This window comes from Solanum stenotomum, chromosome 3, assembly GCF_019186545.1.
Source record: "Solanum stenotomum isolate F172 chromosome 3, ASM1918654v1, whole genome shotgun sequence".
NCBI lineage: Eukaryota > Viridiplantae > Streptophyta > Magnoliopsida > Solanales > Solanaceae > Solanum > Solanum stenotomum.
Window position 1 is genome coordinate 65,228,302 of NC_064284.1, and position 12,507 is coordinate 65,240,808.

The window sequence follows — 12,507 nt, forward strand, 5'->3', positions numbered from 1 at the left end:
CCGGCCCGGATGGTGGAATTGAACTTTTCAGAACACGACGATTATTATCAATACTGTCACTGCTAATTTTCCAATTGTTTTTTTCAATTGAAAATATTTTTGTACCATGAGTTCTTGCTGAAAAAGTTTCATTTGTAGACATTAATATGAAAAATATCATAATAATGGAGCTTAAAGAAAGTTTATGAACCATATAGGCCATGAGAATTTGAATAATAATATGTTAATTAAGAAGTAAAGAAGAAGAAAGTTGATAGAAAAATGTGTATTTTGTTGTGTATGGAGGGATATGTATTTATAGGTATCATGATTTACTATATATGGAAAATAATTTATTAAAATCAGAGTGGACCAGATTATTAGAAGTATAATGAAAAGAAGATTGTCTTACCAAAAAGATGAAAAGATAAATGTTTTACCAAAAAAGAAAATGGAAAGAATATTGTCTCACCAAAATGAAATGGAAAAGATTATTGTGATGACTTAAATTGGTCAATATTTTTGTGCATGATTAAGGGTCGGAGCTGTCAGAGCTGTCAACAGAGGCGTGTCTAGAATTTTGAGATCATGGATGCATTATTACGAAAAGGTGGATCTAAGATATAAATTTGATTGGTTTAACATTTATGTTATATCACAAAAAACCATTAAAATTTTAAAAGGTAAAAGGGTCAAAAATGCCCTTAAACTATGTGAAAGGAACAAAAATGTCCTCCGTTTATAGTTTGGCTCAAAAATCCCCTTACCGTCAATACTTTGGTTCAAAAATGTCCTTAAACTATGTGAAAGGAACTAAAATGTCCTCCATTTGTAGTTTGGTCCAAAAATGCCCTTATTGCTATTTAATGGGTCAAAAATGCTCATATTCCAAATAAATATATTATTATTTTCTCTTGAACACATTCTTTTTTCTAATAATTTTTTTAAAATTAGCAAATGTTTATCTTTCTTCAATTCGGAAAAAAATAAAAAATGAAAATATTTCTTATTTTATTATCATTATTTTTTATCGTTATTTAAATATAAATTAATGATGGATATACTATGATCTTATATATATGGCATATATTATCTATCGAAAGGGTAAATGAAGTTATTGTATTTGAATTTATAAAATGAGATTAACAAGAAGAAAAAATATTTCCAACATTTTATTTGTTAAAGTGATTTTAGAAGAAAGAAAACAAGAATAATGTTCTTTAACAATATTTTAATTAGAAAAAGGATGTATTTAAAAAGAAAAAATAATATATTTATTCGGAAAAGGGCATTTTTGACCCATTTTGCAAATATAGGGGCATTTCTGGATCAAAGTATTGACTGCAAAGACATTTTTTAGCCAAACTATAAATAGAGAGCATTTTTGTTCTTTTCACATAGTTTAAGGGCATTTTTGACCTTTTTCCCATTTTAAAATAAAAGGTACACAATTATTTTTTATCAATCCAAATCACTTATATCAGAGACGTTATCCAATTTTAGAAAGAAAAATAAAACAAGATAAATAAAAGAGTTTAAATTTCTAAATTCACTTAGGAAGGTGCACCCAATTATTATTGCACAACATTATATGATACTTTAAATGTGGATTTACACATCTAGATTTAAATATTTTGTTAAAAAATATAACACTACTGTAACACCTCGAAAACCAGACCCAAAATTTTTTTTTTGTAGAACTTACCTGAAGCAGTGGACCACGGTAGGGTTCACGGACGTGATAGGGACCACGATCGGTTGACCTTTCCGCGGTGGTGACTTGAACTCCACCAAGCCCAGACATCAGACCACAGGACCCTTCACGGGACGTGGTCTTGACGACAGGCCATGGTGGCGTCCAGTAAGATTAGGCATTGGCCTCCCCTTGGCCATCCCTTAGACCCTCACACCCAAGTGAAGACCACGGGGACCTTCACGGTTCGTGGTCCTTCACACGGGCCATTGGAACGTCCCGTAGCGCCCTAGACAGTAGCCCAACTTTTCATTAACCTCAGACCATATGCCCAAGTGAAAACCATGGGGACTTTCACGGTCCGTGGTCCTTCACACGGGCTGTGGGAAGGCCCGTAAAGAGCTAGGCAATAGCCCCCTCTTGTCAGCTTTAGACTCCGCGACCAAGTGAAGACCACGGGAGCCTTCACGGTCCGTGCTCTTTCACACAGTCCGTGGTAGGACCCGTGGTCAGCCCATCTACAACTTTAATTCAGGGGTCTTTTGTTCTTTTTCTATTTCGTTGGACCCCAAACTACGTCGTTTTAACCTTAAACTACGTGATTTGGGTCAGTTTTAGCCTAGAAACATTACTAGAACTTACCTAAGTCAGATCATTAATCAAAACTTAGAAAATTTGAACGCTAGAGAGGAGAAAAGGTCGAGCAACCCTAGTTCAAGAACGCAACAAGTTTCCTCATGTTCCAGCCCTAAAATCGAAGGATTTTTCCGTGGAATTCGTCACCAAGTATGTGAAATTTCACAAGTCGATTCCTTTCGCCCATTAGGTCCCTAGATTTCAGTCAGATTCTTGATTCCCTATTATCAACTAAACCTAGGGTTTCTAGAACTTCAATAGATTATCATGAATTAGTTATTTACATGTTCCAAATCAGATTATCATGTTATTAATTCGTTTGTCGCATGAATTTCAGAACCCTAGCTATATATTTCTTTAGTCCTTAAATAACATATGCTAAGTCAGATATTTCAGTATTTCAGATATACTTGCCTCAGTCTTGAATGTGTCATTATCAGTATATTAATATGCATTCTCAGTTTGCATGACAGTTTTGAGCTATCTAGTATATTACAAAAATTCAGTCATAATGTATTAATCATTTAATCTATTGGAAGTAGCATAATACCGAGTTGGACTAGAGTCAGTCACCCATATAGTCTCAGAACTACGAGCCACGTAGGTTGTAAGTCCCCTTTGTAGGCACCATTTTAGTGATCACGCCAGCAGGCCTCTACACCTTTGGTCGGGTGTATTGGGTTCTCTCGATGGGGCGTATACATCGGACTCCACATTTAGCTCATGTGGTTTTATTATCGGTTATTAGTAGCTCCTACAGTTCAGTCAAACTCCATTGCATTGACCACATTTCAGTATAATCAGTATTCAGCATCAGCATGTCTAAATTTGGTCATTGCATTCAGTTAGCTCAGTATTCAGTATCGATATCATGTTCAGATTATACTCTTTCTTTATTGCTTGTTCAGTTATAGGTTTATTTCAGCTTTACTCTGTCATGCATGCTCAGTACGTTTCAAGTACTGACGCATACTCTGCGCTACATCTTCTTGTGATGTAGGTTTAGATTCTCAACATCCAAATCACGCTTAGATCGGTTCCCAATCTCCAGTTCCGCAGCATCAATAGTGAGTCCTCATTCTTCGAGGACAATAGTCATGTTATCTTTCAGTATTCATTGTTTTAGTTTCAGTTTTGCTAGATTTATGTGGGGCATGTCCTAGCACTTCTAGTCAGTTAGAGACTATTTTCAAACATAGTTAGATTCAGCTTAGTATTTGAGTTTGATGTTTCTTTTGTATTAAACTCTCAGATTTGATATTCAGTTTTAGTATATGGGTATTCCCCATCATTTCAGATTTATTTATGATTAGCTTCCGCAACAGTTTTATCTCTCAGTTTATCTTTAGTATGCTCATGATTATGCCAGCAGGGTTAGCTTGGGGTCACTTGTGATCCTAGGTCCCGTGTCCGCGTCTTGAGGGTAGATCGGGGAGTAACAACTACTATATATGATTTCAGAAGGGAAACATGGATTCACGTAAACCCGGTGACCCCCTTCTCAATACACCTCATTTGAATTTTTTTGGTAAAATATTGTACTATATATCGTGATCATTTAAAATACTAGTCAGCCAACATTAGCATGTTGAAACTTCTTAGGGTTAGAAGCAAAAGAAATAGCCCAAACCTCCCACTATAGAAGTGATTCCCTGGGAACGGAGAAAAAATAAATCTTGAAAAATTGTATCTAGTTCAATACATTATTGTATGGTTCATAAAATAAATTTCTCCTTTATTTTAACTTCATGAAAACAAAAAAAAATGAAGAGAAAAAAGATTATATCAATCAATTCATGAAATAAAATGTCAAAAGGAAACTTGAACACAATTTTACTAATCTGAAATATTGCTTTATTAATCGCAACAAATCAAAATTAAATATCACAAAATTTCAATGAATATAAATATAAATTCCACCTTCAGCCTCTAAGGAAAATTTCAATCGATAGGTTATAACTTTTTGCCTAGAGGTGGTGCAGTTGACCTGTGACCCCTGTGACCTGGTCCGGATGGTGGAATTGAACTTTTCAGAACATGACGATTATTATCAATACTGCCACTGCTAATTTTCCAATTATTTTTTTCAATTGAAAAAATTTTTGTACCATGAGTTCTTGCTGAAAAGGTTTCATTTGTAGACATTAATATGAAAAATATCATAATAATGGAGATTAAAGAAAGTTTATGAACCATATTGGCCATGAGACTTTGAATAATAATATGTTAATTAAGGAGTAGAGAAAAAGAAAGTTGATAGAAAAAATGTGTGTTTTGTTGTGTATGGAGGGATATGTATTTATAGGTATCATGATTTACTATATATGGAAAATAATTTATTAAAATCAGACTGGACCAGGTTATTAGAAGTAATGAAAAAAAGATTGTCTTATAAAAAAATGAAAATAGATAAATGTTTTACCAAAAAAGAAAATGGAAAGAATATTTTTGTGCATAATTAAGGGTGGGAGCCAGCTTGTGGTCAAGAGGTCATCTGAATTCTTTTGGCGAAATAGTGTACTATATATCGTGATCATTTAATTTAAATAGGGCAATATATCGTGTATGATTAAGGGGCGGAGCCAACTTGTGGTCAAGGGGTTCATCTGAACTTTCTTTGACGAAATTATATATATATATATATATATTTACTTATAATATATGTCAAATTTACTTTTTTAGATTTTGAACCCCTTAATGAAAAATTTCCCCACCATGGTAGATTAACAACAACATACAAAGTATAGTTATTTCATAAGTGGAGTCTGAGGAGAGTATTGTGTATTCAAACTACCATAACTCTATCGTGTGAAGATAAAATAAGATGTTGCCGATTGACCCTCGAATCAAGTAAATCATTACAAAACATGTCCAAAATAATGTAGAAAAAAAATTAAACAACAATAAATAATAGATAATGGAAGCAAATGAAAAAATATGTAATAATAAATGATATATAAATTTAAAAAAGGATAATAAAACAGTAAAATAATAATTTTCGTGCATGATTAATGCAAATACTTAGGAGAAATATAAGAGGGAGGATATTGTACGTACAATAAATTAAACTCCAATATAAATAAAAATTCAAAGGGCAACTTGAACACAATTTATTAATCTGAAACACCTCAAGTTAAACATGTCATAAGACACACACAACCAACATTTATTAATCTTAACATATCAAAAATAAATTTCACATAATTTCGATCGATATAAATAGCCTCTAGCTGAAGAGGAAAATTTGTTGCTGAAGAAGTCTCATTTGTAACCATTAATATGAAATTTAAGGAGGATACGTTGTGTACGCAACATTTATCTTGTAAAAATAAAATAAGATGTTGTTGAATGATCTGCAGANCGAGATCAGTAAAAATATATAGTTGGAGAGTGATGGAATTGTTTTACTTCTACATATTTGAGTTTGTAATCTACAGTATTGTTTATACTTCTATGTTGTTTAACTCATTCACAAAAGTTTTCTATTGAACCGCCATACTGGACTAGAGTGGTGGTCTCTAGAAGCTTCTGGAATAGATATACTAATAATCAAGTCTTCAATTAAGTCAAAACAAAGTGATTTTAGCATGTTGAAACTTCTTAGGGTTAGAAGCAAAAGAAATAACCCAAACCTCCCACTATAAAAGTGATTCCTGGGATCAGAGAAAAATTAAATCTTGAAAAATTGTATCTAGTTCAATACACTATTAGTCGATATGGTACATCAATACGATGAACAACGCTTTTTTTATTAGACATATTGTACGGTTCATAAAATAAATTTCTCCTTTTTTTTAACTTCATGAAAACAAAAAAAAATGAAAACAAAAAAGATTATATCTTTGGATGATCAATCAATTCATGAAATAAAAATCCAAAAGGAAACTTGAACATAATCTGAAATACTGCTTTATTTATTGAAACAAATCAAAATTAAATCTCACAAAATTTCAATGAATATAAATATAAATTTTGCCTTCAGCCTCTAAGGTAAATTTCAATTTCAATCGATAGATTATAACCTTTTGCCTAGAGGTGGTGGAGTTGACCTGTGACCCCCATGACCCGGCCCAGATGATGAAATTGAACTTTTCAGAACACGACGATTATTATCAATACTGTCACTACTGATTTTTCAATTATTTTTTTCAATTGAAAATATTTTTGTACGATGAGTTCTTGCTGAAAAAGTTTCATTTGTAGACATTAATATGAAAAATATCATAATAATGGAGATTAAAAAAAGTTTATGAACCATATTGGCCATGAGAATTTTAATAATAATATGTTAATTAAGAAGTATATAAGATGAAAGTTGATAGAACAATGTGCATTTTGTTGTGTATGGAGGGATATGTATTGATAGGTATCATAATTTACTATATATGGAAAATAATTTATTAAAATCAGACTGGACCAGATTATTAGAAGTATAGTGAAAAGAAGATTGTCTTAAAAAAAATTAAAAAAGATAAATGTTTTACCAAAAAAGAAAATGAAAAGAATATTGTCTCACCAAAATGAAAATGAAAAAGATTAATGTGATGACTTATATTGGTCAATATTTGTGCATGATTAAGGGCCGGAACTGTCAACAGAGGCGTATCCAGAATTTTGAGATCATGGGTGCATTATTACAAAAAGGTGGATCTAAGATATAAATTTGATTGGTTTAACATTTATGTTATTATCACTAAAAATTATTAAAATTTTAAAAGGGAAAAGGGTCAAAAAAAAATCCCCTTAAACTATGTGAAAGGAACAAAAATGTCCTCCATTTATAGTTTGGCTCAAAAATTCCCTTACCGTCAATACTTTGGTTAAAAAATGCCTTTAAACTGTGCGAAAGAAACAAAAATGTCCTCCATTTGTACTTTGGTCCAAAAATGCTCTTGCCGTCAATACTTTGTCCAAAAATGCCCTTATTGTTATTTAATGGGTCAAAAATGCTCATCGTCCAAATAAATATATTATTATTTTCTCTTTAACACATTCTTTTTTCTAATAATTTGTTTAAAATTAGCAAATGTTTATCTTACTTCAATTCAAAAAAAAATAAAAAATAAAATTATTTCTTATTTTATTGTCATTATTTTTTATCGTTATATAAATATAAATTAATGATGGATATACTATGATCTTATATATATGACATATATTATCTGTGAAAGGGTACATGAAGTTATTCTATTTGAATTTATAAAATGAGATTAAGAATAAGAAAAAATATTTCCAACATTTTTATTTATTAAAGTGATTTTAGAAGAAAGAAAACAAGAATAGTGTTCTTTAATACTATTTTAATTAGGAAAAAGATGTATTTAAAATAAAAATAATAATATATTTATTCGTAAAAGGGCATTTTTGACCTATTTTGCAACTATAGGGGCATTTCTGGACCAAAGTATTGACTGCAAAGACATTTTTGAGCCAAACTATAAACAAAGGACATTTTTGTTCCTTTCACATAGTTTAAGGACATTTTTAACCCTTTTCCCATTTTAAAATTATAGGTACACACTTATTTTTTATCAATCCAAACCGCTTATATCAGAGACGTTATCCAATTTTAGAAAGAAAAATAAAACAAGATAAATAAAAGGTTCAAATTTCTAAATTCACTTAGAAAGGTGCACCCAATCATTATTGCACGACATTATATGATACTTCAAATGTGGGTTCACACATCTATATTTAAATATTTTTTTAAAAAAAATATAACAACTATATATGATATCAGGAGTGAAGCATGGGTTCACCCTGAATACGCCACATTTGAATTTTTTTAGCCAAATATTGTACTATATATCGTGATCATTTAAAATACTAGTCAGCCAACATTAGCATGTTGAAACTTCTTAGGGTTAGAAGCAAAAGAAAGAACCCAAACCTCCTACTATAAAAGTGATTCCCTGGGATCGAAGAAAAATTAAATCTTAAAAAATTATATCTAGTTCAATACATTATTAGTCGATATGGTATATCAATTCGATGAACATCACTTTTTTTTATTAGACATATTGTACGATTCATAAAATAAATTTCTCCTTTATTTTAACTTCATGAAAACAAAAAAAAAATGAAAAGAAAAAAGATTATATCTTTAGAAGATCAATCAATTCATGAAATAAAAATTCAAAAGGAAACTTGAACACAATCTTACTAATCTGAAATACTGCTTTATTAATTCCAACAAATCAAAATTAAATCTCACAAAATTTCAATGAATATAAATTTAAATTCCACCTTCAGCCTCTAAGGAAAATTTCAATTTCAATCGATAGGTTATAACATTTTGTCTAGAGGTGGTGGAGTTGACATGTGACCCTTGTGACCCGGCCCGGATGGTGGAATTGAACTTTTCAGAACACGACGATTATTATCAATACTGTCACTGCTAATTTTCCAATTGTTTTTTTCAATTGAAAATATTTTTGTACCATGAGTTCTTGCTGAAAAGGTTTCATTTGTAGACATTAATATGAAAAATATCATAATAATGGAGATTAAAGAAAGTTTATGAACCATATTGGCCATGAGAATTTGAATAATAATATGTTAATTAAGGAGTAGAGAAAAAGAAAGTTGATAGAAAAAATGTGTGTTTTGTTGTGTATGGAGGGATATGTATTTATAGGTATCATGATTTACTATATATGGAAAATTATTTATTAAAATCAGACTGGACCAGATTATTAGAAGTAATGAAAAAAAGATTGTCTTACCAAAAAAATTAAAATAGATAAATGTTTTACCAAAAAAGAAAATGAAAAGAATATTTTTGTGTATAATTAAGGACCGGAGCCAGCTTGTGGTCAAGAGGTCATCTGAATTCTTTTGGCGAAATAGTGTACTATATATCGTGATCATTTAATTTAAATAGGGCAATATATCGTGTATGATTAAGGGGCGGAGCCAACTTGTGGTCAAGGGGTTCATCTGAACTTTCTTTGACGAAATTATATATATATATATATATATTTACTTATAATATATGTCAAATTTACTTTTTTAGATTTTGAACCCCTTAATGAAAAATTTCCCCACCATGGTAGATTAACAACAACATACAAAGTATAGTTATTTCATAAGTGGAGTCTGAGGAGAGTATTGTGTATTCAAACTACCATAACTCTATCGTGTGAAGATAAAATAAGATGTTGCCGATTGACCCTCGAATCAAGCAAATCATTACAAAACATGTCCAAAATAATGTAGAAAAAAAAAATTAAACAACAATAAATAATAGATAATGGAAGCAAATGAAAAAATATGTAATAATAAATGATATATAAATTTAAAAAAGGATAATAAAACAGTAAAATAATAATTTTCGTGCATGATTAATGCAAATACTTAGGAGAAATATAAGAGGGAGGATATTGCACGTACAATAAACTCCAATATAAATAAAAATTCAAAGGGCAACTTGAACACAATTTATTAATCTGAAACACCTCAAGTTAAACATGTCATAAGACACACACAACCAACATTTATTAATCTTAACATATCAAAAATAAATTTCACATAATTTCGATCGATATAAATAGCCTCTAGCTGAAGAGGAAAATTTGTTGCTGAAGAAGTCTCATTTGTAACCATTAATATGAAATTTAAGGAGGATACGTTGTGTACGCAACATTTATCTTGTAAAAATAAAATAAGATGTTGTTGAATGATCTGCAGATCAGTAAAGCATTACAAAACATATTGAAAATAATGAAGAAAATAATATTTATAGCAATAATAAATAATACGAGAACAAAAACAAATAAAACAACATGTAATACTAATGATATATAAAATTAAAAATATATATATAATAGAAGAGTAAAAATAATAATAAGTAGAATATTGTACGTACAATTAATTCCTGTGTAAATAAAAATTCAATATGATCATCCTTGATTTTTTTTATGATTTTTCTTTTTTTCTGATTAATGCAAATAAATAAGAGGAATTAGGGGAGATTTTGTACAAACATTTCTTTCTTGGAGCTTTTATATAGATGTTAAATGTTACTCGTCTGTACTAGTTTTCATGTTTCGCTTTTCTCGAGAATTAATTTGTTTAATTTTTAAAAATAAATTAAATTAATTTAATAGTTTAAAATTATAATTTAGATATTCAAAAATTACATGAAATATATTATAAGATACAATTATCTTTATATAATATGATGAAAAATATATCTTAAAATATTTAACTTTCAAGAAATGAAACATGACAAGTATTACAGGATAGAAGAAGCAAATATTGTTCTTTGTGTGAAATGAATCAAATTAATCACATAGTAAAATTTTGTATTGTTTATACTGTGTTTGATTCCGGTATAAATTTTCATAAATATGTACTAATATAATCTCTAAATTACTACAAGCGTTTGGTATTTGATATTATTAAGCACATATGAAAACTAAACATTCTATAATTAATCGATATATAACTTATACTTGATTTATATATTACTGATCTCTCACACACATTAAAATATTATTATTCTATCCGTCTCAATTTATCTGGCACATTATCCGAATCTATTCCTCAAAAGATTCACATTTCTATAATTAGAAATATTTTAATTTTATAATATTCCTTTTACACTTAATAAAATAATTTACAGCCACAAAAATAACTAAGATTTGTTGTAGATCACAAATTAAAAAACTTTTTTTTCGTTTAAGCGTCTAATCAAATGGTATCACAAAAATTAAAACAAAGAGGATATTGAAGAATGTGGTTAAATAAATGATATTTTCTTTGGATTGCTAACTCAATAGTAAGGTACTAGTCAGCCAACAAAATAAAAAGTTTCAGCATGTTGAAACTTCTTAGGGTTAGAAGCAAAAGAAAGAACCCAAACCTCCTACTATAAAAGTGATTCCTTGGGACTGGAGAAAAATTAAATCATGAAAATTTTTGTCCGGTTGAATACATTATTAACCGATGTGTGGTTTATCAATAAGATGCACATCACTTTTTTTTTATTAGACATGTACGGTTCATAAAATAAATTTCTCTTTTTTTAACTTCATGAAAACAAAACAAAAAAAAATGAAAAAAAAAGATTATATTTTTAGATGATCAATCAGTTCATGAAATAAAAATTCAAAAGGAAACTTGAACACAATTTATTAATCTGAAATACTGTTTTATTAATCTCAACAAATCAAAATTAAATCTTTCAATGGATATAAATATTATAAATTCCACCTTCAGCTTCCAAGGAAAATTTCAATTTCAATTTCAATCGATAGGTTGTAACTTTTTGCGGAGAGGTGGTGGTGATGACTGGTGACCCTTGTGACCCGGCCCGGATGGTGGAATTGAACTTTTCAGAACACGACGATTATTATCAATACTGTCACTGCTAATTTTCCAATTGTTTTTTTCAATTGAAAATATTTTTGTACCATGAGTTCTTGCTGAAAAAGTTTCATTTGTAGACATTAATATGAAAAATATCATAATAATGGAGATTAAAGAAAGTTATGAACCATATTGGCCATGAGAATTTGAATAATAATATGTTAATTAAGAAGTAGAGAAGAAGAAAGTTGATTGAAAAATGCGTATTTTGTTGTGTATGAGGGATATGTATTTATAGGTATCATGATTTACTATATATGGAAAATAATTTATTAAAATCAGACTGGACCAGATTATGAGAAGTTTAATGAAAAGAAGATTGTCTTACCAAAAAATGAAAAAAGATAAATATTTTACCAAAAATGAAAATGAAAAGAATATTTTTGTGCATATTAAGGGCCCGAGCCAGCTTGTGGTCAAGAGGTCATCTGAATTCTTTTTGACGAAATATTGTACTATATACCGTGATCATTTAAATAGGGCAATATTTTCGTGTATGATTAAGGGGCGGAGCCAACTTATGGTCAAGGGGTTCATTTGAACTTCTTTTGATAGAAATTGTATTATATATATATATACTCACGGTTAAAATTATTTTTATCTACTTATAATGTATGTCAAATTTACTTCTTTAGAATTTGAACCCTTTAATGAAAATTTTGTTTCCGCCACGGTAGATTAACAACAACAACATACAAAGTATAGTTATTTCATAAGTGGATCTGAGGAGAGTATTGTGTATGCAAAGTACCATAACTCTATCGTGTGAAGAAAAAATAAGATGTTGCCGATTGACCCTCAGATCAAGTAAAGCATTACAAAATATG